Raw genomic sequence first — 25,145 nt, 5'->3', positions numbered from 1 at the left:
GAGTTTCTGTGCTTTTTCTCAATCCAAAATTGATAAAGATAATTGCACTGGCAAAAAATAAAGCATGCAGTTTTAACTCAGAAAACACAGAACATAATCTTTAAGCACTGTATCTTCTGACATTACCTAGTACTATCCACAGAACAGCTGAAAAAATTTTGTTTTAACTAAAACTAAGGAAAACCAAGGAAATTGTTGTCTAACTTTAAAAAGATAAGCACTGGAGTAACTGAGAAAGGAGGAGGAGGACTAGATGGAAACAGTGTGACAATAATTTGTCACTTTTGCTGTCACCGTTGCTATACAAAAATTACAACCTATGGTGCACTGCATTATCCCTGTCTTCAACTGCATCCTCTCATATGATCCAGAGCTTTTCTTTTATGATAAGCACTGCATATCAGAGTTTAGAAGTTGCTAATAATCTTATGTGGGGAAAAAGGAACATATCCAAGACATTATTGTGAGTCTAATAAGGTCTGAATAGTCTGACCAAATTGCCTACCATTTATTATTAGTGTACTTACCATGATACTAACTCTTATAGCTTATAATACACTCCAGATTTCTAGGCACAAGCATCTATCATCTAATAATTTTCTCCAGTGTAAGTTCACCTTCAATGTGTCTCTAGATCTCAAGGTTGGCAGTTTCAAGGAGAAGTAGGCTTTGACCTACAGCAAGTTATCAACACCCCAAGCTGTTTGTTGGGATGAGAAATATGACAGGGATTTCTTCTCCCTCACAGCAGGGTCCATGTATGGTCGGTGGCTTACAAGGCTGTGCTTCTTTATTGATCAGTAACTGGCCACTGTGCTTTGGGCTTGCAGGTTGGGGTCGCTGGTATCCTCCAGCATCTTTGTATTCCCTCATTGTGTTCTGTTCTAGGTTCATAAACAGCTTGCTCCCCACTGACTTGTTATTCCTGTCCAGTAACTTACAAGGTATTAAAACACACAACTGTCCAAAGTTAAAAAATGTTCAGGCTGTAGTATCTTACCACTGCATAGCTGTTGTCAAAAGAAAGATAGATAAAAAAGGGCTCAGCTCCAGATAAGCCAAACAAGTCCTGACACCCTGCTACTGTAGTAAAAGCCTATGACCTTTTGCTAGCAATTAGAAAACTATATTTACTGGATTTACCCTGGCATGTCCTACTGAAGTTCAGCCTGAACTTCCACTGGTCTGTATGATTCATCTTGAGAAAATTTGTTATAGTTCCTTGGAAAGATAGATCACAGATTTGAGAAGCTGTATTTGAAGATTGCAAGGGAATTAAAATACAGATAAAAAGTGAACAGCAAATTTCAAAAGTAAGGGTAGTGTGGTATGTTTCTGTCTGTTGCTGATAAGGACACTTCTCTTGATGCCTACATAAAGAGGATCACATTCACTGTTGATATGACTCCAGAAATATTAGTAAAATCATAAAAGGAATTTATTTGGCTTAAAGACTTGTCTCACAGAGATAACTTGGTGTGTGTCAGTCCTAAAATTCCACCACTCACAGACACATGATAAACTTTTGATTCTGTTATCATTAACATGACAATTGTACTTCCTATGTGTGATGGTTTTTGAATTCTTTTGCTGCAAGTATTCAAAGTCTAATACTTCTTTCCTTGTGGGAAAATGCACATAATTTCTACATGTTAAAAATTTAGCTACCCCACTGAGATAAAAAAAAGGAAAAAAAGTACTTCACAATATTTACAGATCTTCCAGGTTTATCATCTACAGTAATATAGAAGCCCATATGGGACTGCAAAAGATGTAGACATTTCTCCACTCAACTTTCTCTCCTCCTTTTCTCCACATCATGGAAACATAAGCAACTTCTCCTCCAAAAAATAATCTCCAAATGCAAACTGACCTAATAAGAAAGATTTTTTTTTCTCCTTTCTTGGGAAATGTCAAACTACTGTGTGTCTAGTGGCATCAAAAATTTCATGCAGGATATCTTGAAACCATTTTAAAAGCCTACCTAATTACAGAATTGTTTCCAATATAGCTCTAGAAACTAAGATAAACATTTAAAAAATTAAAGTAATCATTTAAAAAATGGATAAATGCCAGAGAGATGGCAATGATATTTTAAAGGAATATTGTATTTTCATTTACTAGTATTGTTGGAAGAGAAAAGAATACTAGTCTGTATTACAGACCTAAATGTCAGAAAGCCATCAATCAGTTGCAGAGAAATGACTCATTTTCATGGTCTCCTTAATCCTTAGCTGTTTGGACAGTGGAACAAAGGCTTCAACAGGAACAGCAGAAAAGTATTTCCAGTAATTTGGCACAATGAGTGACTGAGTCATTGGACTGGACTGACTTTCCTGTGGCTCAAGGAATTTTCCTGATAACATTTTCTCTGAACACAGGTCTATGTGTGTGTTTCTGTCTGCTGTGCTCCAGTTCACAGGGGACAGTCCTTTCATGTTAAAGGTGCCATTCAGATGATTTTGCTACATTTTATGAAGGTGCCAGAGAGTCTGGGGAGTGTCTGTGTGGCAACATAACAGAATCCCTTGTAAGCTGTTATACATTATATCTTTCTTTTTTTCCTTTTTTCTTTTTTTTTTTTCTCTTTTTCTTCCTGATCTCCTCACAGAAACACAGAATAGGAGAATGCCTTGATTGTTTTTCATGAAAAGGCCAATTGTAATCTCATGGCAGATAACTAGTTTGTTGTATGCATATTTTTTTCTCATCTTTAAAATATTATTACATATAGCAAAGCACTTAATGAACACTTATTGTTTTCTCCCAATAGTGTATACTATGGTTCAGAGCAGGATATTGTTCAACACTGAAGCCTATCACATGTCATAGTATATGTGTGTAAAATATTTCTTGCTATGGCAAGAATGGATAGAAAATTAACAAATTGGTTAAAAAATAAAGTTAGAAAATTACAGAATGAAATCCGTTGGTCAAATTGAAATTATCATCCTTTACATACATGCAATTTTTAAATACATGAGCACAAACCAGCATTTTTTCCACACAGACTGAACCTCTAAATTTTCAGGATTTGATCATCAGTGCAAATCAGATCAGCTACATTGACCTCCAAGTTTAATAGTATTCTGAATATATCCCAATATCTCTTCTGCTGTCTAAGATGGTTTGAATACAGCATTAGGATTGTTATACCTACATGAACTGGAAGAAACTACAAGTGTTGAGGTGGAATAGCCACCTGATCCTTGAGATCATTGCAGACATGTTTCTTAAATACTTTTTTGTTGTTGTTTTTTAGTCATAATAATTGCAGGATTGGTTCTGTTGCATTTAACAAAATGCTGCCTTTTGAGTAGCAGTAATATAGAGTATCTGTTTTTTATCTACATGGTAAGAAATGATCCTTCTACACAGCCCCACTGCTTCCATACAAAGGTAGCAGCCCACCTGTATGTCACTACTTACATACAATTTAAGATTTTCATCTTGGCATAAGCAGGCATTAAACAGCATGAACTGCTTAAACTGTCTGGCAGACAAAAGTTGTTCCCTTCTCATTACCTATACAAGTACAAATATAGAGGCCTTTGCTTAGCATTAACTTGCAGATTAGGTTTTGCTTCTTGAAAGTGAAAGAAAAAAGGTGATTTTCTTGCTCTGCAGTAAAAAAAACCAAACAACAAAGAAACACATAAACAAAAGGCAGGTGGGAAGCCTTCATTAAAGAAAGCCACTGCAATTAATTAATGATCAAAAAGGGCAGTGCTGCCAGCCAAGCTTTTAACATGTAATTTTCTAGTATGTGAGTACACTCCAAGCTCCTTCCTTTGTGAACCAGAAATTGAGTGCTTAGTAGTGACATGCATCATCCTCCCAGACAATAAGCAGCCTGTGGTTTCACAAGCTGGGGTCACACCAGCTTGTCGTAACTGGATGTCAATTATTTTCCTTGGAAACAATGGCTACCAGCAGCACTGAACTCCCAGGCTTTTGTGAGCACACAGGATGTTACCTCGTGAAGGTGTCAGCGATGCTGCCTCTTGCTCCTGCAGATAATGTGTCTGTCTGCTGCAGTAGGAACAATGCTCCTTTTCATCTGTGCCACGTCTAACCTGCCCCGTCTGATCGACGGCGTTGTGTGGGTGGAGGAGCCAGGATTAGTGAATCATTCCTGATTAATGGTGATATCATCAGCTGCAAGGTTTTAGACTTAAAGCATTGGGTAGTGCTCGGTGCTGAGGGGAACATTACATAGGTAGGATCACAGGATGCAAATCAGACTCAACTAAGCCTGAGACTTATTGCCGTTTCTTAAAGAACTAAGATAAGGAGATATTATTTATGAGGTGAATTTGGTGGAGGAAAAAATGGTTTACAACCAGTTTTAAATGTGTTTATGTATATTTCTATTATCTCTGTATTCTAAAAAGTATTTTAGCAGTCTAGCCCTAATTTTTCAAAAGCTCATGTTCATGAGGAAGCTGAAATGTTTCTGTTTCCCTCCTTAATTATTTCCACCATCAAAGTTATTTTCTACACTCATCATTCTAGTTAATGAAACTTCTGGTGACTAAAATATTGAGAGAAGGGACTGCTCTGGACCTTAGGTAATCTGAGTTCCCTTCTAATTTCAAATTTAAAATTATACCAATATTGAAATGCCAGTGGGAAGTAAGCATCTAAATAGCCACTGAAAATTACTTAGCTTTTTATCTCTACTTTAAATGGAATACTGTTAAGTATTGGTAATGTATTTTTCAGGGGATATTTTTTTGTTCTCAGACAGTAAAATCTTTACAATACTTTGTTTCTTCCCCATATTTACATACAGGAGAAGAGAATCTCCCGTCTCACCTAGGATAATGCAACAAATATGAAGAAGAAAGGGAAAAAATGGAAATTTGTGCAGGGCGGGTTTGGTCTGCAAGCTTTTTCAATTCCTACCCGACCTCCTTATATCCACAAGAGTTACAGTGATGTCAAACAAACAAAAACAAAAAGAAGAGCGACAGAGAGAAGAGAATCCAGTTGATAAACTCAAGACTGAGTCTTTAATGTTGTTTTCAGAGGAGTTTTCAGAACAAACTCAACAAGCTCTGAAACTTGTCTTGGAAAAGACAAATGGTAAAGAGATGTTAAAGATTACTCAAGTTTCTGCACTCACTGAACCACAAAATAATTTGATTTTGTTGCTCTTTTTATATTTCTGGAGCATGCCTGTGTTCAATAAACACACACTTCTGTTACTTTTTGTATTAATGAAAGTGACCTCTAGGGAATAAAACTTTTCTAGTGGTAATTAGGTTTTTTTTCAATAAACATTTGTGATATATATATATATAAGCTTATAGACAAATGTTCTTTTATATTTGTGACCAGTTCTTATTGGATCATGCCTGTGTTTTCTCTCACTCCTTTCAGAGCTGTTAAACTAAAGAATAACCAAGTAATCCTTTTTAAACTAAGGAATAAGGAATAATGGGGACATTACTCTTTTGTAAATCCATTAATATTCCTCACCACCTATCTTTCTATGTTAATGTAATTTTCAGTATGTTCATAATGTTGGCAATCCCAACATCTCCTGATCATTTTCTATTGCCTGGAATTTACATATTTTTACAGATGAAATGGAGAGATGTGTTACTGTGCATCAGGTGAATGTAAATGCAGTAGGGTTTTTCTGTGTGGTGGTGGGGTTTTTTGTTGTTGTTGTTGTTTTGTTTGGTTTTTGCGTGTGTGTGTGTGGTTTTTTGGGGGTTTTTTGTTGTTGTTTTGGGATTTGTTTGTTTGTTTGTTTTTGGGGTTGTTTGTTTGTTTGGGGGGTTTTGTTTGGTTTTGGTTTGTTGTTGTTGTTGTTTTGGTTTTGTTTTTTCAGAAAGTCCAGTGAACTATTATGTGCTTTCTGCTTTGCTTTGAACAGCATTTGTAATGCCTGGATAAATGTAGACAGGAACGGCATCACTTATTCTATAGAGCAAGCATACTACCTATAATATCATGAGAATACAGATTTCTCTAATTTCTTGTCAATGTTATTCACACTTGAGAGGAAATTTCCATTCTGTTGTAGGCTGTAGCTTAGATAGTGTTCTGAAAATATTTCACTATCACAATAAGATTGTGGTGACATTTCCATAGTGGGCAAATAGAGTGAATTAAATTGGTAGACTTTGCATCAGTGGAGTTTGATTTGCAATGATTTGGATGTAAGGTCACAGAGATCTCAAACTTTTACAAGCCTGTGAGAGAATATTTGTTAAAAGGAATCCAAAGTCTGGTGTCTTAGCTGTTTCATGGGGGCATCAGTTATCCACAGAAGGAGACACCGGCAACATGGATGAGCAGCTGCCGGGCAGAGGTGAACAGGATAAGGAAAACTGTGGGGAAAATCCTTTTCATTTACTATCAATATTTCAGTCCCAAGATAAGACCCGAATTTAGGGAATGATCCAAAACCTGCTGTCTGGACATCACGTTTGACCATATTAAATGCTTACTTGGAAGAAACTGAAATTAATAAACAAATAAATGGTGGAAATTATATTTGAACCAATTAGATAAATTTTTATCTCAGTAAATATGCCATCTAGATTTTTTTGCAATCTCTACATTATTGTGACATCACCTCCTTAAGAAACAGGAAAAAGGATATTTAAGTACTTTACATGCATCCAAAGTTAGCTGTAAGAAGGCTAGAGAGAAAACTTGTCTTATTTATTTGCTTCTACCATAAAATATAACACAATTTTTCAGTTGAGGGTAATCTTACCTGGAACTCTGGGCAAAATCTCAAGTTATGTTAATTAGCTAAATCCAGTAGACCTAAACTTCTACTTACAGCTTGCAAAATCAATTTTTTTTTTCTTGTAGGTCCCAACCTTTAAAACACTTAAAAGAAGGGATCCTCTTCTCCTTTCTCTTCCCCTTCAAGGATCACTGAATGAGCTTCCAGGTAAAAATCATTTTGTTTCAAAAGCTGAAACTCTTTTGACTCTATGTTAGTTCAAATTATGTCTTAAAAACATGAGAAGATTTATTTTTGTCCTTATATAGGTTATATTTATAAATGATTATTTATTTTAATATTTTTTCATGATTGATATCATTACTAGAATCCTTATGTAAAAATACATGTTTATTAAACTGTGCCTCAAATTCTGTATTTGAATTTGTTTTGTATATTTTCATGTATTCAAACATGACAGAAAATAAAATAACTTGCAAAGTTTACTGTAAAGTCTTCCAAATTTACAAGTAGCAAGAAATTTTCAAACTACCTAAAAAGATATAAAGAGCAAATATGAAAATGCTCTAGATTGCCAAATCACACACACAAGTTTTAGATACATACCTGTTCACTACAAGTGGAACTATTTATATGTAAAGGTAAGAATTAAACTACACAAGTAAACTAAGCAAATAACCTACTTATTTTCCTCATACACGTGTAGCCAGAACATGGAAGTTGTTCTTATTCAAATGAGTCTCTGAATGTTATTGTACTTTGTTATTTAAGACTTAAAATATCTGTGTTTTCCCCCCAAATATAAATAGACAATAACATAGTAGTAATAGATGCTAAACTTCAAAAGTACTTAACAAGATTATTACAGGATACAACTTTGAAATGACCAACATGTTAAGGTAAACAACAAAAAGAACAAAAATGTTTTAACATGGTCCTGTAACATTGGGGTCTTTTGTTTGTTTTTCTTTCTTTCACAGTTGCTTCCCTGTGAGAATATATAAATTCCCTTCTCAAGGGTATATGACTCGCTAGGTTAAAGACTCCTAAGCAAGTAATTCTAGGTCAGGAAAGACTATTATCTACTTTATGACAGTAGCTGATGGCATTCCTCAAGCAAGAAATATAAAACATACAGTAATGCTTACCCATCTTTCAGCACTGGGACTTACAAGCTTCTCAAGATACGGATATTATCTTTTTGTTTAAAACTTTAAACAGTTTCTACTTCATTACCGTGTTTAATTGCTTTTGTATCTATTTATAATTTGACATTAACTACTTCTTTCAGCTACAAGTCCCTTCCACAGTCTGATTGCAGTATGGAACAAGTATTTGTTTTTGTTTTAAAGTTCTACATAGTAATTTCGTTGCTTTAATTTTAGTGCTTTCATTATCACAAATATTACATAATCACTCCTTTTTTGTACACCTCATCTGTAGTTGTTTTCTCTTCACTATTAAAAGTTTTCTTTCTGCTTCTTTTGAAAGTTTAGGTCTGTTTTTCTTTACTCATGAAAAATGCAACTGTTCCCTCTATAACTTTTTTGAGTGGTGAGATCCAAGTTCTCACTCAGCAGTCAAGATACAACATAGACTTATTCAGTTTTGTAATGATGCATATAATGTTAAATTCTCTATTCTTTTTGAATAATTCCTTCATTTTATTTGTTTTTGGGGCTAATGTTGTTCACAATGATTCTCACATGTCTTTCCTATTTAAATTAGGTAGCTTAAAGCATATCAGTCAGTACATATGTTTAGGACTGTTTTTCATCTTGTGTGTAAGTTTGAAGTTATCATTCCTGAATATCATGTACCACTTTGTCACTTAATCTCTTGATACCATGATAGTCTCTGTAGCTCTTTAGAGCCAGTTGGTTTTATTGTCCTCAGGAATTTTGAATCACCAGGAAACTTTGTCATCTTATTATTTACCCCCTTCTACACATTATTTTTCAATATGATGAACAGCAAAAGTACAAGCAAAAATCCTTGTGAGATGTTTCTGAAAAGTGATCATTTATTTACTGCTTCCTTTCCAAGTGCTTCATCTTTTAATCTCCAAGTTCTTACTAACACTTGCTGTGTGATTTTGCCCACTTTTCCACTGTTAACATATGAAGTACTTTTAGATACCTGCATAATATTTTATTGTGTGAAAATTGAGAGATGATAATACTCTATGACAATGGGGAATTATTACTGGTTTTCCCTACTTAAAATATACATATGTCTAAAAAACCACAGTAAGTACACAATATTTTTTTCTTTGCCTATGGGGTTTGATGAAGTGCCGCAGTCCTGAGTGTCTGTCACCTTGAGAATGCTCTAGCCAGAAAGACACACTCTCTTCTTTACAAGGTAAAAATTGAATTTTCACTATTTTTGTTGTTATTTGTTCTTATGTTTGTTCTTTTGTTCTTTCTTTTTCTGCCCTTTAAAATTTTCTGTGATCTGGAACTGACCCATTTACAGAAACTGAAATTCCTGCAGAAACCGTAAGGATGAAGGAATTATTTTTCTGAACTTAGATATTTCATACCAATACTCCTGCCAGAAATCACACAGGATTGCCTCTACTTTTCCTTGAATATTCAAAAATAACAAAACATGGTCCTTGTTATAGACCAATCATGGTTAGTCTTTTATACAGCACACATGGCCTTATTCCTTCACACTGTATTCTGTGCATTATTTATTCCTTACCCTGTGTGTTTTTCTGCATTCTAATTTGTGTTTAATAAGAAAGATTCTTCCATTTCCCCAAAAGGCACTTAATTGAAGAGAAGGTGACCAGCAGGTAGTTTGCATAAAATTTCATTAGCCTCTTAGATTGTTTTTGACACCTTTATGAAAGAATGCTTCATTACCATGCAAATGGTCATTGGCCCTGCTTCCAAGCTAATCACCATATAGCATAACATGCATATCACAATGTTATATCCTGTATGATTTATATGATTGCTTCAGCTAATTTCAGAGTTATAATGGCCCGCTTAAATGACTGTAGATTGGCAAATATCTCATATAAGTCATATCCAGTTATGCCATTAAGAGTATCCAGTACAATCCAGATAAGAGGAGACCCAAAGAAAATGTATTTGTTTGATACTCTTAGAGTTCCTATAAAGAAAGTGATGATTTCTTTCCAGCTTTGAGATGACATGGAAACTCAATACAAGAACAAGTATTAACTTTCATTTCTTTAGTTATCTCTCATGAGTGTGAATAAGTGAAGGTCTATTATGCATACAACTTCGTAGTCAAATAATCTATACAATTTCCAAGAATTAAAATTTTGAAAATATTTGAAAATCAATTTTTTAAAATACACATTATTTTGTTTAGTATTAATTGGGGTTTTTTTTCATATTCTGACTTCTTTAATCATCAGATTCTTTGTCATCATTTTTGCTATAATTTCTAACTTGTACAGCAAACAGTAAGCAATAGAAAATTTCAAGTCAATATTTTTCTTTTCACTGGATGCATAATTTACATCTTCTCGTGTAATATTCTAATTTTTCTGAATGCTGCTCTGAACATAGCTTTTGAACATGGATTCAGTTAATTTCAAGTAATACAAGATATGTATACAAGGAAATGCTGCAAAAGTGTGTGATTTTTTACTAAAAAACTTTCATCTTGGTAGAAGTTATTTAGATAAATTATTTGAAGGTAGAGACTGGATGGGGTTTTTTAAAATAAATGGCATCCACTTACAGCAAAGTGTAGGAATGTGCATGTTTTTGTGACTTTTTCTTTTTGTAAGTAATTAAAATGGACTTTGGACCTGCAGATATCTTGTATTAAGGCCATTGAAGGTTTCAATCCTATTTAGCAAGAGCTGAAGTATTGATGCCTGGAAACTGACACGGAAGCTGCATGTAGGCAAAGAAATCCACAATAATATCATGATTGTTACCCTTTTCCTTTCCAGGTTTATAGGTGTACATTTACTCAAACACATTTACTCCTCTTTGAAAAGAGGACTCTTTTGGCAGATTCACAACTATGCATATCCTGGCCCTGTCAGCCCAGCAGGGTTTCAAGTGAGAGTAGCAGACTATTAGCATGAAACTAATTGAAAAGTTTCACTGTTAGCAGTCTTTAAAGGCAGTGTTAGCAAGCCTTTAAGTGCCTATTAAATTAGCTAGTTGAAAATATTGTTGTCATAACAATGGTAGCTACAACTACTCCTACTACAAACAATTTCTGACTTTAACAAGCAGTGTAGCTTCTTCTGAAACTCATATATTGTTGTGATAAGAAATGAAATTATGTGACTTATTTTGACATATTAATTACTCAATTACTGGCATAAATCTTGCTGTAGATCGTGGAAAAGTAGTCTCAAACCCAAGATTTAGGCGTCTGAATTTTTTGACAGCTTAAAAAAATACATCAAATCTCAAGCCTTTTTAAAATTAATTTTAAATATTTATGTCTTTGAGTTGTTTACTTACTGTAATAGTGAAGACTAGTTAGACAATATGGAATAAGTGTAATTAATATAAATCTCAGTAATACAAATACAACCTGATCTATATGAACTTCATATTCTTTAATCCATTATTTATAAACAGACACTCTTTTTATAATCAGACACATACTATTTTTCTTTTACATATTTTTCCTGAAGAATCACAGCATTGGAATATGGTTAAAAAAGAATGACAGTTTCAAAATTCCCCAGTGTGTATCATAAAGCTCCAGTTACTGACCTTCCTCTATTTTATTAAGAAAGAATATAATTTAAAGCATTTCTGCTGACCCAATGGGTAATACAGAATATGAAGAATGAAGTGATTTTTTTCTTATAGGTAATTTCAAATTTCTATATCTCATAGGCAAATCTATAAATTCCATGAAAATATAACTGGGCACTGTCAGACTCAGTTTCTCATTCTGACTTTTTCACCTTATGAATAGGACCAAAATGTGGTACAGTTCTGTGTGAGTCTTTGTGAAAGATATTGACATATTTCAAATACTCTGGTATTCTACTGTTGGTCTGTGTTATGTGCAATAATATAATATGTGAACTATATGGCAGACCATGTTAAATGCACGGTATAATTTGTGCAATGCAGTTGTACAATCTGTGGAAAAAAGAACCCCCGTGTGAAACAATGGATCTGTACCACAAACTAACTGCAGAAGATAAAAAGCTGACTGGAGCACTTGTATAGCAATTCAAATGCCAGCTGGAAGTCTAAAATCATGCTTCTGTTGTAAGTGCCAGTAGATCCTGATGGTAGCCACAGCATGGTGGTTAACTATTAAATCAATGAAAGCAATATTGCTCCCTCCCAATCTGTTTCTCCAGCTTCAATTTTCTGACCTCAGTCTTGCCTTTGCTGAGCCTCAGGAAACCTATTCACCTTAGAGAACTTATCTTACATAACTTCTGCTTGCACACCACTGCCCAAACCAAGCACAACACACAACCCTCATCTGGTGCTTTTCACCAGAAAAGGCTGCAGTGACATCTGTTACTCCAGCTTCTGCTTTGGTTTCCTCTCTTAGTTCTTGATAGTGAAACTCTTAGTTGGTTCAGGCACGTCATATGGTATGGATCAATACTGTGCCCAGAGTCAGATGGTCAGGATAAGCATGGAAGTGCATACACAGGGTTAAATTTTATCAGTTTCCCTAATGTTTGTTTAAAATGCCTAGTTTCCACAAATATTCATTGCAACAAAATCATGAGTTGGAACAGTGGCAGAGATACAAATGAGGGTGTTGTAGAGCCACAATGATTGGTTTCAAGATATAAATGTGTATTTGCAGGTGTTTTGAGGGCAGAATTCAGTTTCACTTTAATGGTAAGAAAAATAATATTTATGTGTTATATACCTAGCACACTACTCATTAGCCTGCAGAAACATCACGAGGTGATACACAGTGTTTTTACTCCAACTTTTCTCTTCTTGAGGACCTTGAGAAATACAGCATTCCCACAGTTAGGAGCATGGAAAAAAGACAAAAAAACGTTTCATAAGGGCCTAACTAATCTGAAAAAGCCAAGGTCTCATCTCTCTTCAAAAAAAGTGTAAAACATCTCAAGAATATGTGAGAGGAGAAATCCGTCAGTACTGTACTTCTAAATCAGAGGATTCTGATAAGAAGTTTTAGTGTCATTAGTTATAATTTGACCTTAAACTCTTCTAGGATCACAGCAGCTGTACACAAATCACAAAGTTCTAGTTAAATGCTGCAATGTAGCCTTTGATATCTTTCTGTGTCATGATTAATTTAATCTATTAATTAATTAAGCATTTCCATATTTATAATTGAGTGGTTCTGCATGGGTAATTATCACATTACTACTTAAGTACCATAAACTCCCTCATTGAAGATTTTTTGTCCTTTTCTTCCCCTTTTCAAATGCACTGTGTTTGTATGTAGCATTATTCATCAAATAAAAATAGTAAGATAAATATTTATGTCTTAATGTTCCTTAATTTAAATGACATTTTCTTTTATATGTTTAAATTTGCATTTGCTGAATGATGTTGAGTAGCCATTATTTCCTGATAAACAACACAGTAGTAGTCATGGTTGATGGCTAAATCCAACCTGACCTTAATTGCTTTAAACTCTGCAGAAAAGGTTGCAACCTCAGAAGTTAGTCAAGATAAGCAAATTTATTCAATGCATGATATATCAGATTTTCTATCACAGCGTTGCCTTTATCCATCTTGCATTTCCTAGGCTGAATTTCTCTTTTCTAGGTTGACATTCACATTTGGTGACACGGCTGCATCAGCGTATATCCACCCCATTGCCAGGCAATTTTTCCCAACATCAATCTGCCTTCTGTGTTTGCTGCTACCCACAGTTGCATCCAGCTGTTTATATGGTGAACTGGGGAATTGATCCAGCTGTAAAAGAGCTCAGACCTTTTTTTTCAGAGATAATTTAGGATAAATTAGTTCATCAATCCAATCCATTCTGTGGCTGTATAAACACTTGTGTCAGCATTGAGCAGGGGCTCCTGCAGCTGGAAAACCTGGGGAATGAGGGTGGGCTTTTGAGCTTAGAGCACAGTGGCTGCTGAAGGATCATAGCCACCATGTCCAGTATTCACATTCAACTCAGCATATCTGGGATAAATAGTTAGCTCCTCCTGATGAAGGTTTTCATAATTGTGCTCTATACAGACATTTTGCAAAGACCCATTTTTGTTAGATTATTTACTGAAAGCTTAAGACTTACCTTTTTTTTTTCCCAAATGAGAAGCTGGTAGCTGCAAATCTCACAGGCCCAAGAGGTACCTGCTTTTCTTACATTTATTTATGAACTACCTTGTGCCCTGATCTTGCCTCTGGATCTGCTAGCTTGGGCTTCTGTGCCTGTCACTTAAATCAGTAGTTTCACAAAGCCCCAAAGGGCCATGACAGTAAATGAAGATGAGAAGAGCTTTAAGCAAAACAGAGCTAGAGAAGTAAAAATAATGTCATAGCTTCCTCATCTTTTTTATTTTCAACCACTGAAGATACTTTCCCATACTTACATCTCTCTACAATATATTCTGTTGAAATTAAAGATGATAATTTTAATCGTTGGTCTTTCTTTTATAACTTCTGTCAAAACAGCTGAATAGCATGTTTGAAAGCTAAATTTGTTTCTGGAATAATTTTTTTAGGAAATCCATTTATTTGTTCCTTCTAGTTTTGTAAGAGGTGTAAATGGAGTCCTGAAGATTCATCTTTTGCTGAGAAATATCTAGCTTGTAGCCTTTACTGCTCATTGTCCATATTGCCTACCAACAGCTCAATTTCATTATGCTGTTTTTGAGCAAAACTGAACACCAGCTTGTCACACTAATGCCTACTGTAAGCAGTAAGGGAACTGGGCTCAGCACTTCAGTGTCTTCCTAATGCAGTATCAAAGCAATAGCTCTAGAAAGCTGAATTAGAGTTGGTAGTTGAAGCAGAACACATTTCCCATTCTCTCTACATTATTCCTGTAAATGATATCTTTTACAGGCAGTGCTCTCTGGAAGAAAAACACTATACTCTTCTTGTGTCTGGGATATGCATTTGTAAAACTACTCAGGCAGAAAGAGAGGTTGAATATTTCAGTATCTGTCTACTTCTACTCCGTGGATACAGGGAAAAAAAAACCTACTGAATGAAAGGTGCTACATTTCTTTCATATGTACTAGTGCAGATTTCTCAGATAACCTTCTAACAAGAAGTGAAGGTGCAGCTGTTGTGTTTGAAAATACTTCCACATCTGGCAATGATGTACCAAAACTCCTTGTTTGTTAACCGAAATCCTTTGCACTGCAGTTTTTTAAGGAATCAGAGTGCATGACTTTGCTGAAAAATACTTTCCCTGCTGATATGCAGAGTGCAGTCTGAATAAATCAGCTAGAAGGACCTAGAAATATACAGATATAAAAACTGCTCATTAATTGATATTTCAATAGCTACCTCTAAAATTGCAGAGTAAGTTTTTCACACTAAGCAATGATAACAGTAAGTACATCATGCTATCTTCCAAAAACTGAACCTGAAGAGCTAAGGGTAGAAAAGTTTTAACTTATTTGAAAAATCCAACCATATAAAGTCAGGAGATATGACTTTTCTAATGCATTTTATATTAGATCCATATTTTGTGGATGTAGAAGGAAAATTGTGGGAGAACCCAAGGTCCTCTCTGATGCTAAGCAGATCATTAGAATTAATATTTATATACAGGATAATTCTTAAAGGTAGAATTTTTTTCTTGACACAAATATTGTAGAGCTCTTTAATGTAGATAGCAACACAAATTTATCTGATACTTTCTCAGTGTACAGAGAAATGATGTCTAACAGGAAAAGAATGTTAATAGTCTACCTGATTACTATCTTATGTCTAGATCTTAATATATCCTAATGTATATATATGTATATATAATATATATAATAACTTCTAACACTCTCAAAATACTGGTTGTTTTGCAGATAACTTGAGGATAGGTAACTTGTTAACCTGAGTCTTTGGAGTTTTCTAATCATGGAGCTCTTTAAATCACTCCTTGTTGGCAGGGGATATAAGCTTGGGAGGATTGAGGTGATTCTGCCTCTTGAGCTCGGCTGGCTCTGCAGCCATACCACAGGGACTGGTGCATTTCCTCATCACAGCAGATTGCAGTGGAGAGGTCCCCAAGCTAACAAAAGAGATTTAAACTCCAGAGCTGGAAGATGTATAAATGCATAGATGACTGTGATTCCTCTGAGCTAATAAGCTCTGCTAAAAGGCAGATCTATTTAGCTGAGACACAGCACCGAACCGACCCTGCCTGCTGTTTTGGAAAATATGTATGTCCAACACCCCAGTTCACTGTGCAGTTGTACCAAGTTGCTCAAAGGTCTCTAATGCAATGCTCCACTAGGATCTGAAGACTCATCTGTTCCTGGAATAGTCTAAAGAAATGTGCAGTATGAAGGTTGCTTGTTGAAAGGATCATATTCCTACCAACAGATCCTATTGTGTTCTGTGTAAAAATGAGAGTAACTCCCTCAGAAAATGAGATATAATGTCTGCCTGAAAAATAAGAGATATATTTTATGTTATTCACTTACTGAAGATTCAGGCAGCTACATATAGAAATAGCTATGGTTACCTGTAGACTCAATTCTATGCAAGTTTCTTAAGTAGTTCCTAAAGGGCAGACTTTCATTTAAATCAATTAACTAATTAATTCTCAGCAATATCATTTGAAGTCCTCCTTTTCTGAAAAAGATTGTTTCCCTTTAATGCAAATACACATGATTAAAAAAAAATTGTGATTATCTTGTATTTTTCATTCTATATAGAGAGTCCCCATTTGTGACTTTGGAGCTGTTGCCCTTGTCCTGCATGTCTGTGTCCTAAATGGGTGTCAATGACCCTCTGATTACAAGCAGTCAATATTTTACAGGCATTAGCATAGGGGATTCATTATACCACTATTCAAGGACTACACTGACACAAAATGAAGTTTATTTTTATTATCATCATTATTAATATTGTTATTATCATTGTGATAATTATTGCTCCAAGGTTTGACAAGTGAGCTTCAACATCTGGTATGTTTTCTTTCTGATTGCTTAGAGGACCTTCCTTCTACTACTCTCCACATTTCAAAACAATAATTCAGTATCTGTGTTTGAATTAATAATCATCCTCTTCAACTTATGATAAATGGTTAATGGAGATTGTCATAGCTTAGATTTAGTTTTGAGATCTGTCTGATGCCCAGTACATGGTACACCTTGCAATCCATCTTCAAAAATCATTAGAGTTGGGACTTAACTGCTCTGGGGTAGTACGTTTACGTTGTGGTGTATGGTTGTATGACTACATCAAGTTTCATGTTCTTTACCCCCATCCCCATTCCAATTTCTTTCTATTCCATGGAGATAATTGGAAAAACAAGCAACAAAGGAAAGGGATTTTTTTGTTGGTTTTTGGCAATACGGTAAATATATGATTTATGTGTCTTAAGAAAACCAAAAAATTACTCCATAGAAGTGAAATTCTCTCTTGGAATACAACAGAATTTTGGAATATTTTATTATCCTTCCACTTAATTTAAGCATAAGTAAAACCAACTTCAAAAATTTATACCAGAGTAAAAAAAACCAAATAAATCTAGTTTTACCTCACCTCTTAAAGGACTGTTTTCTGCCAGCTTTGGACTGAAAATCCCAATACTAGAGCATGGTTTTTACCCTTTTAAGTGGTTCTCCATTCTCCTTTCCCAGCACATCAACCCAGTTTAAACAGTGTAGGAAGATAACATTTGAATTTCTATTTATGCATGCATTAGAGAGTAAAAGCAAATAAATATATAAATAAAACTTCAGACATTCTCTTAACATAGATTTCCTTAGAGTTTACTGAATCGAAGTACTGATAATACCATAGTAAAGTGCATAAGTCAGCTCTGTGCAATATGTTTGTATATTAAAGATGAGGTTTATATGTATGTATAAATATATATCTAGTCCATCTGGATATCTAGACTTCATCCTTCTCTGAAATTGTGAAAGGTCAGAAAGAGACGATTAGACATAGGAGATATAATTCTGAGGAACTGGTTGCAAGAACTAAAATCCAATCATTTACTTTAGATATATATAATTGTCAAACAAGTAGTAAAATAGTCTTTCTTTCTACCCTCCATTCCTGTGGTTTCCATTAGCATTTTTTGCCTTGCATAGTTTTTAGGTGTCTTGTCTGTATCTTGACTACAGTTTTTAAAACCACTGTCAAACCATTGTCAAATAATGACAATGATAACTTTGCCATATTCATTTAGGCATTTTATCAACACAAAATCACCTTCTAAGCTTATGCATATTGGTAACTACCCTATACTTAATCTAAACTTAATCTGATCTCTGAGTAGATTTCAAGTGAGGTATTTCTAACAATTCAGCAGAACTGATCTTGTCCCAATCTTTTCTTGTACTTGTCATTAAATACTTCATATTCTTTATGATTTCAAAGGTCAAATTTCAGCACATCTGAAGTTTAGTTTGTGGTTTGTTTGGGTTTTATTAATTGAACTTTAGAATTCTTTTTCCATATATTAATTGTTACGCAGTTTTTAAGAAATATTTAGTTATTAAGGTTATATACTGGAGGGTTATGTTTTTTAATGGGTAAATATTTAGTATCTTAGGGAAGAGAGAATGTTTTTTAATGGCATAGTAAAGTTTTCCTTCATCTCCAGAATCTCATTTACACTATATGCCTGATAACTTTTCAACTTACCTGAAGGGTACTTCTACTGAGTAGAGGCACTCCAAGGCAAAATCAATCTTCCTAATGGCAGAGAGAATTGAGCCACCTTAGTTGGTATTGCAGGTTATTTAGTATAAACATATGTGTTCCCATTAAGGGCCATCCACATTCAACTAAAATGAGTCACTTGTGTAAGAAGTTTTGTTTATAAATGAGACTAATTTCCCTAGTCTATTTTGTATGTTCCATGTGGTGTAAAATTGTACAAATGTCAGTGTGCAGCCTCACAATACATTTCTCTGAGACCAAAATTATGCAGTATATTTCTCAGCAGAATTATAAATAAATAGAACACAGAAAATAAAAAGTTTGAGGTGAAAACTTTCACTTATACTTATCTCTCAGTTAAAAATGCAAATATTTCTTCTGTAAAAATAAGCCACTAGCATGGTGGTTATATTAATATACAGTTAATGCAGATTACATTAATTATGTGCACAGATATTTCACCTGTTGGTTGAAAGGATCAGTTCCCCCTGGCTTTTATAGTACACTGTCTATGTGTGATCACATGCACAAGACTATAACGTGGTTGTCTTTGAAAGAACATTCTTGCACAGCACAGTGGGATGGAGTCAGTCAGCTTTTTTAACTTTGTTGGAGGTCCCCTCCTTCAAGCTAGAGTCACTTTCATCTGTAATAGTCAGACAGGAGAGTTTTGCATTTCAGAAAAAGTTTGGTCCATATTTTTGGTTGTCTTTTATGTGCTAAAATCTATGGAATTTTCAGCCTTCCTGAACCTGCTTGAGCATTTTATGGGTGCTTCGTGTTCACCCAGCTACAACTGTGCCAGTACTACATGATGAGGACAAGGAAGGAGGAAGGGGATAGGGGGATGATATAGGTATGAAAATCTGGGCTCCCCACATCTGCTCTCCTGCAGACCCCACAATGTCCTTTGTGACCTGGCTGCAGCAGCAATGCCCCTGTGTGCCCATGCACACTCTGGCAGCAGCACTTACAGAGTGTCCTAAGCTATGGTGCTGCCACACAAATCATTGTGCTATCCCATCTCATGAGCTGTCCCCTGACCTATTGGTATGAGGCTGTCCTGGAAGCCACCTCAGGACACTGCCTGACTCCTTGTATTATCAGCACTGTAAGCACAGCTTACAGCACCAGCTTTGTTAGCCCAGCACTGAGGCTTTGGCAGCAGTGACTACAGTCTGGAAGGAGTTTTCCTTTACACCAGATCTTTTTCTACTTGTTTTTCTGGTGAAGAACAGGAGATCCCCATTGCACACAGGGACTGTTTCTTGTTAAAATTTAACACATATGCACTGTTCAGTATCTCTCAGCAGGGAGAGCCTGGGCTTGGACAGGAATCAACAGGGACTGTAAGGTGGCTGCCATGGGTCTCAGTGGTATCTGGCATAGGAACCACAGCCTTTGTCTATGAAGTTGGCTTGCCGGTACAGTGTGTTTGACTAGAGTTGTCTGGCAAATTTGAATCTCTCATTAGTTGTGGTTACAAGCACTGAAGTGTGATGTCAGATCAGAGGCTCCAGATGAAAACGCCGCTCAGAAGCCAAATCACTGGGAGAGGGATTGCAAATATTATGGACTTTTCTGAGGGTATGTATATCATCTTTAGTGGGTCTCATGGAGGAGTTTTGGAGAACAGAAACCTCTAATTGTTGTGACAGCAGAGGCAGCATAGAAAACGGGAACTTCTGGGCATACACACTTTGTACTGGGGAGCTTTCCATGGCATTGAAAGCTGGTCTGTTTGTAGATTAAGGATCATGTACTAATAGAAACTGAAATGTGAAGATGAGCTGTTGTAAACCTCACAAACCTGCATCTTGGAAGAGGTGCTGACTGCCCAGGAAAACTCCTACAATTCTCAGTCCCATCTTGAATGTACCCATGAAGTGCGTGGGCCTGCACAGTCGGGAGGTTCAGGGGGAGCAGCTAAGACACTTTTGTTACACCGTTAGGTGAACCTTCAAACCTTGACTCACTACATCAAGGAGAAAATCTGGTGTCTATGTGCTGATATAACTACTAAAAGAAATAAGTGCAAGAAAATACAGTGAAATTCTTCATTTCTGGCACCTCTGTTTAAAACTGATCACGTCCTACACAGACTCCCTTATATGCTATCAGTTCTGCAAGTTGATACTATTCCTATAATCCATACAAAACTTTATATGATTGTGGGATTGCATTTTATGGAAATGGTTTGCTCTGGCTCACCCTTGGAAAATGTATGGTTTATCCCAAGTCTGTACCCTCCCTGCAGTATCCTGTATCTGTAACCTCATTGGCTGGAGAATGTTACCACGCCCCTTTGAACCTCTGTGATAAGAATGCTAAGGCAGAAGGCTCTGCCCCTCTTGCCCCTCTTCCCCTGGAGGCCTCCTGATGCTCCCTTTCCCTCTCCTCCCTTCCCCCCCCCCTTTTTCCCTTCCCCTCTCCCTCAGTGAATAAACCTTCACCTCATCAGCACCCCACCGGCATCTGAGTCTCCTTGCCTGCAAGCCCGGGAACACCACGACCCCAAAAGACCCCGGGGGTCTCCGGGGGGCACTCCCCGGGGACCCCCCCATAAATTTAAACAACAACAGATGGTGCCCAATGTGGGGCAACAGCATCAGCGACCCTGAGAAAGGATGGACCATGGTAACATCGTTTCGGTGCCGTCTCCGGTGGAGCGGCCGTTCTGGGCCATCGCGGCCCGGGGCGGCCCCTCCCCCACCGCGCAGAGACCTCGTGAGCCACCACGCGGCCGTCCCACCACCGCCGACCAGCCCGGCACGGGCCCGGGTCCCGGCCCCTTGGGGCCCCGGCCCGCCTCGGCGCTGCGTGGGCCGTGCAGCCCCGCCGGGCGGCGCGGCCCGAGCGGCGCGGCTCCACCACGGTGAGGCTCCGGCATGAGCCCCGGCGCGGCGGGACCTCTGCTGCGGCGCGTGCCTGCGGCGCGGCCCCGGCCCGCCTCGGCTCGGCGGCGCGGGCTGCGCGGCAGCTGCGCGGCACCCTCCGGTCCGCGGCAGCCGCGGCGCGGGCGGCGAACCGGCGGCGGAGCGGCCCCGGCCTGGCATGGCCCCGGCGGAGGAGCGGCCCCAGCCCAGCGGGACCGCGGCGCGGGGCAGTCCCGGAGCGAGCCAACACGTGGCCCCAGCCCCGCCGCAGCGCGCGCGGGCCCCAGCACCGGGAGAAGCCGCGCGGAGAACAGGTGCCCCTCCCCCCACCCGGCAACAGCGGCGAAGCAGCCCTGGACAGCAGCGAAAGGAACTCAGCCGGACAGCCATCAGAGAAGGAAAAAGCAGTCTTCAACTGTGCCCGAGCCCCGCACCTTCCAAAACTCGGTTTTGTAAATTGTGTAACCTCCTTCCTTACCCTTACCCCCTCCTCCCCTCGCTGCTCCTTCTCCCTAACCCCCTTTCCCTTAAAAAACCCCCGAGAGTTAACCCCTTCCTGCTCAACCCGGCATGGCACAGCTGACACCACGTGCTGCGCTGTGACCGCATGGCCACCATGGCCACGTGCTCTCAGTCCCATCTTCCGCTTTTCAAGTCCCACAAGGTAAACACTAAGAAACCAAACCCCAAAGCTAAAGTGAATTTGTAATACCAGTTTTGCAGCCTTGTATAATTGTTAATGCTACTTCGATTCCCTTTCCCTGTTTTTCTGCCCCTGTCCCTTGCTGTTCTGGCCAAACAGCAGGGTGTCCCAAACCCCTCCATTTCCTTCCCATCCCCATGAAGTAGTTTTTACAATTATGCCATTCTAGTTTTGTGTGTGTTCATATTGCAGATTCCCCTGTTTTCTAATTTAGAAAGCAGAGGCCTTTTCAGGTCACAAGTGTGGATCCAAGGGAAGCAGTTTTTAGACTGTCTTCTTGTAAAGCGCGAATCAGTAGTAGACTACTGAATCGATAACGCTTTTTGGGTTTATACTGTCCTCAGTTAGTTCTGAGGGTGATTGATAACCTGATAGAGTGTCTGAGAAAGTATTTGACGGTTTTTGTAGTTTTTTTCTTTTGTTTTTCTTTTGATGACCTAAAACTGGGGGTCTTTTGTTAGGCGGTTGAACCAGTTGGAAAGTGAAAGGAGTGATTTGGCTCAGATCCTTGGGTGAGAATCTGAGGCCGTGTGTGGAGCCCGGGGAACTCCATGTGTTTTCCTGTCCCTGGAATGGGAGCAGAGGTCAGCGCCTCAGCCTAAGCTGGGGGCTGTGGTGGTCTGAAAAGCCAGTTGGAAAAGACTAGACACTATTAGGCCAGTCACGCTGGAAAGGCTCAAACAAATTTGTTAACTTGTTTCAAATCTTGCAATATAAACTCACATAACCCGTCTACTGCAATTACAAGGTCAGATCAACTGTTCACCTTATAACATAATCCTTACTGCAATTGTATTTGGTTTCATGCTGCAAAACTGTAATTACTGTTTCATTTTTTAAATTGTTAATGGTCATATGTCATATTTCTCTTCTCACATTTTAAAGAAAAAAAGGGTGACTTGTGGGATTGCATTTTATGGAAATGGTTTGCTCTGGCTCACCCTTGGAAAATGTATGGTTTATCCCAAGTCTGTACCCTCCCTGCAGTATCCTGTATCTGTAACCTCATTGGCTGGAGAATGTTACCGCGCCCCTTTGAACCTCTGTGATAAGAATGCTAAGGCAGAAGGCTCTGCCCCTCTTGCCCCTCTTCCCCTGGAGGCCTCCTGATGCTCCCTTTCCCTCTCCTCCCTTCCCCCCCCCCCTTTTTCCCTTCCCCTCTCCCTCAGTGAATAAACCCTCACCTCATCAGCACCCCACTGGCATCTGAGTCTCCTTGCCTGCAAGCCCGGGAACACCACGACCCCAAAAGACCCCGGGGGTCTCCGGGGGGCACTCCCTGGGGACCCCCCCATAAATTTAAACAACAACATATGATGGTATTTGAAATCAGTCTTGAAAGGTGAGCCAAAAAAAGACAGTACATACCAGAAAAAAAAAGTTAATTTCAGCTCTCAAGGTTATAAAATCACAGAAAAAATGAAATGTTTAAATTAAGGTTGTACTTCTGTTGTAATCTATACAATATAATGTTTACTTACTTTGTCACACTCTTTTTTTTTTTTTCCAAAATATGATTGTGTATCACTGAATAAAGAGGCCTTTTTTACAGATGAATCAGAGTAATATATTCAAGACATTTTTTCCTCCACAGCTGAAAAAAAAATACTGTAAGTTCATGCTTTAAAGTCCCATTCAGTGAGTTTATTTAAAAGAGAATTAAGACACCTCTTCTACTTGAGGTGATGCAAAGAAGAACTTGAAAGAAGTTCTCAGGTAGTTAGAGAACCAAACTGTAATGGCAAACTTTAAAAGATCAGGAAGTTAGCAAAACGTAAAGAAAAGATTCAACCAAAATAAAGCATTTTACAAAACATTCACATAGCAAACTCAACCCATCCAACCTTAAATTTCTCAGATTTTATGAGGAATTTAGGAGAAGAAAAGGAGAGAAAAGGAGAAAAAGTGAGATATAGATACCGCCCCTGGATCCAGCATTGTCTCAGCTGCCATAAAATCCAAGGAAAATAGCAACAAACCATGTGTGTCTTTGTGCAGTGGTTTTTATCTGCTCTGGTCTCCTGTGGCCTCCTCCTCCCTGCAGATGTGGCTTCTGATTATTTGGCCACTTAGGGCTACACTGAGACTCCAGAAGTTGGCTGTAGGGGATTGCCTCAGGTTTGCCAGTGACTGAGAGCTGCTCTAGAGACTCCAAAGGGGACAGGGTGTGGGCCAGAACACCACCCCACTTTTACAGAACTTGCCTTGCCCCCTCAAACACTCACACACACACACACATGCACTTTCTTTGGTTGTTTTGAGCCAGTGATAATTTTCTCCAGTTGCTCACATATGCAATTAAAGACTGTCATAAAACATTTGTTGAAAAGGCAACTTCAATTATGACATTTCTTAGCTTTCTACTATTAAATTAAAAGTTCTTAATGTACTCCTAAAGTAGGTTTTTCTGTGCACTTATTTCCCACTTTAGCTTTCTTTTTGTTTGGTTTACTTTATTATGTAGTCGAAATGAATTTAGTTTGCCTAATTAGAATATATACAAGCCTATATCATCTCTAGAAATGGAGAATTTTCAGTTTAAATGTGCAATAATTAAGAGCAAATGGGACTGAGTATTCAAAATAGTGACAGCTCTGTATTTTAAAATGTTAGTATGCAGTTGTTTGCTTATGGAGAACAAGAAAGGAAAGTTGGAAAGGTGCCAATAAAAACATACTGAGAATTTTACTTTCATCTTGAAGATCAAAGGAATCCAGGATCTTCAGCAAGAATTCAGATTGAAAGTGATAAAATTACAATGCACATTGCAGATGATAAGCAAAGTAATTGTTTAGCAATTTGTGGGAAGGTGGAGAGCTTTTGTGAGAGAGCAAATTAAGACAACCTCTGACAGAGTCTAAACATGTGGTTGGGCTTTATGTTATATCTTGAAATGTGGAAGGGTAACAGCCACTGGACATACACTTCAACTGACACCGAACCCATATCAAAAATAAGGATGCACTCTTGCATAACTGACATAACTGGGGACATCTAATCTTATTAATGTCTCCATAATTAGTACAGATTGTAAAAACAAAGGAAGAGCACAGTTTGTATAATGAGTTAGACTG

General features: G+C 37.7%; 1 long non-coding RNA gene across 2 annotated transcripts in view; it reads left to right on the top strand.

Moving 5' to 3' along the window:
- The window catches only part of LOC134549481 (uncharacterized), a 91,043-nt gene that overhangs the window by 20,380 nt on the left and 45,518 nt on the right, over nt 1-25,145 (top strand). Inside the window, exons 2-3 of one of the 2 annotated variants that reach the window (XR_010080115.1) lie at nt 6,838-6,919; nt 9,007-9,085. This is a non-coding gene — a long non-coding RNA (uncharacterized LOC134549481). Of the gene's footprint in view, nt 1-6,837; nt 6,920-9,006; nt 9,086-25,145 lie in introns of those variants that run through there. The other variant, XR_010080118.1, reaches the window with a different exon arrangement.

Source organism: Prinia subflava, chromosome 1 (assembly GCF_021018805.1).
Source record: "Prinia subflava isolate CZ2003 ecotype Zambia chromosome 1, Cam_Psub_1.2, whole genome shotgun sequence".
NCBI lineage: Eukaryota > Metazoa > Chordata > Aves > Passeriformes > Cisticolidae > Prinia > Prinia subflava.
The sequence above is the reverse complement of the archived record's forward strand: the minus strand, read 5'-3'. Positions and strand labels throughout refer to the sequence as shown.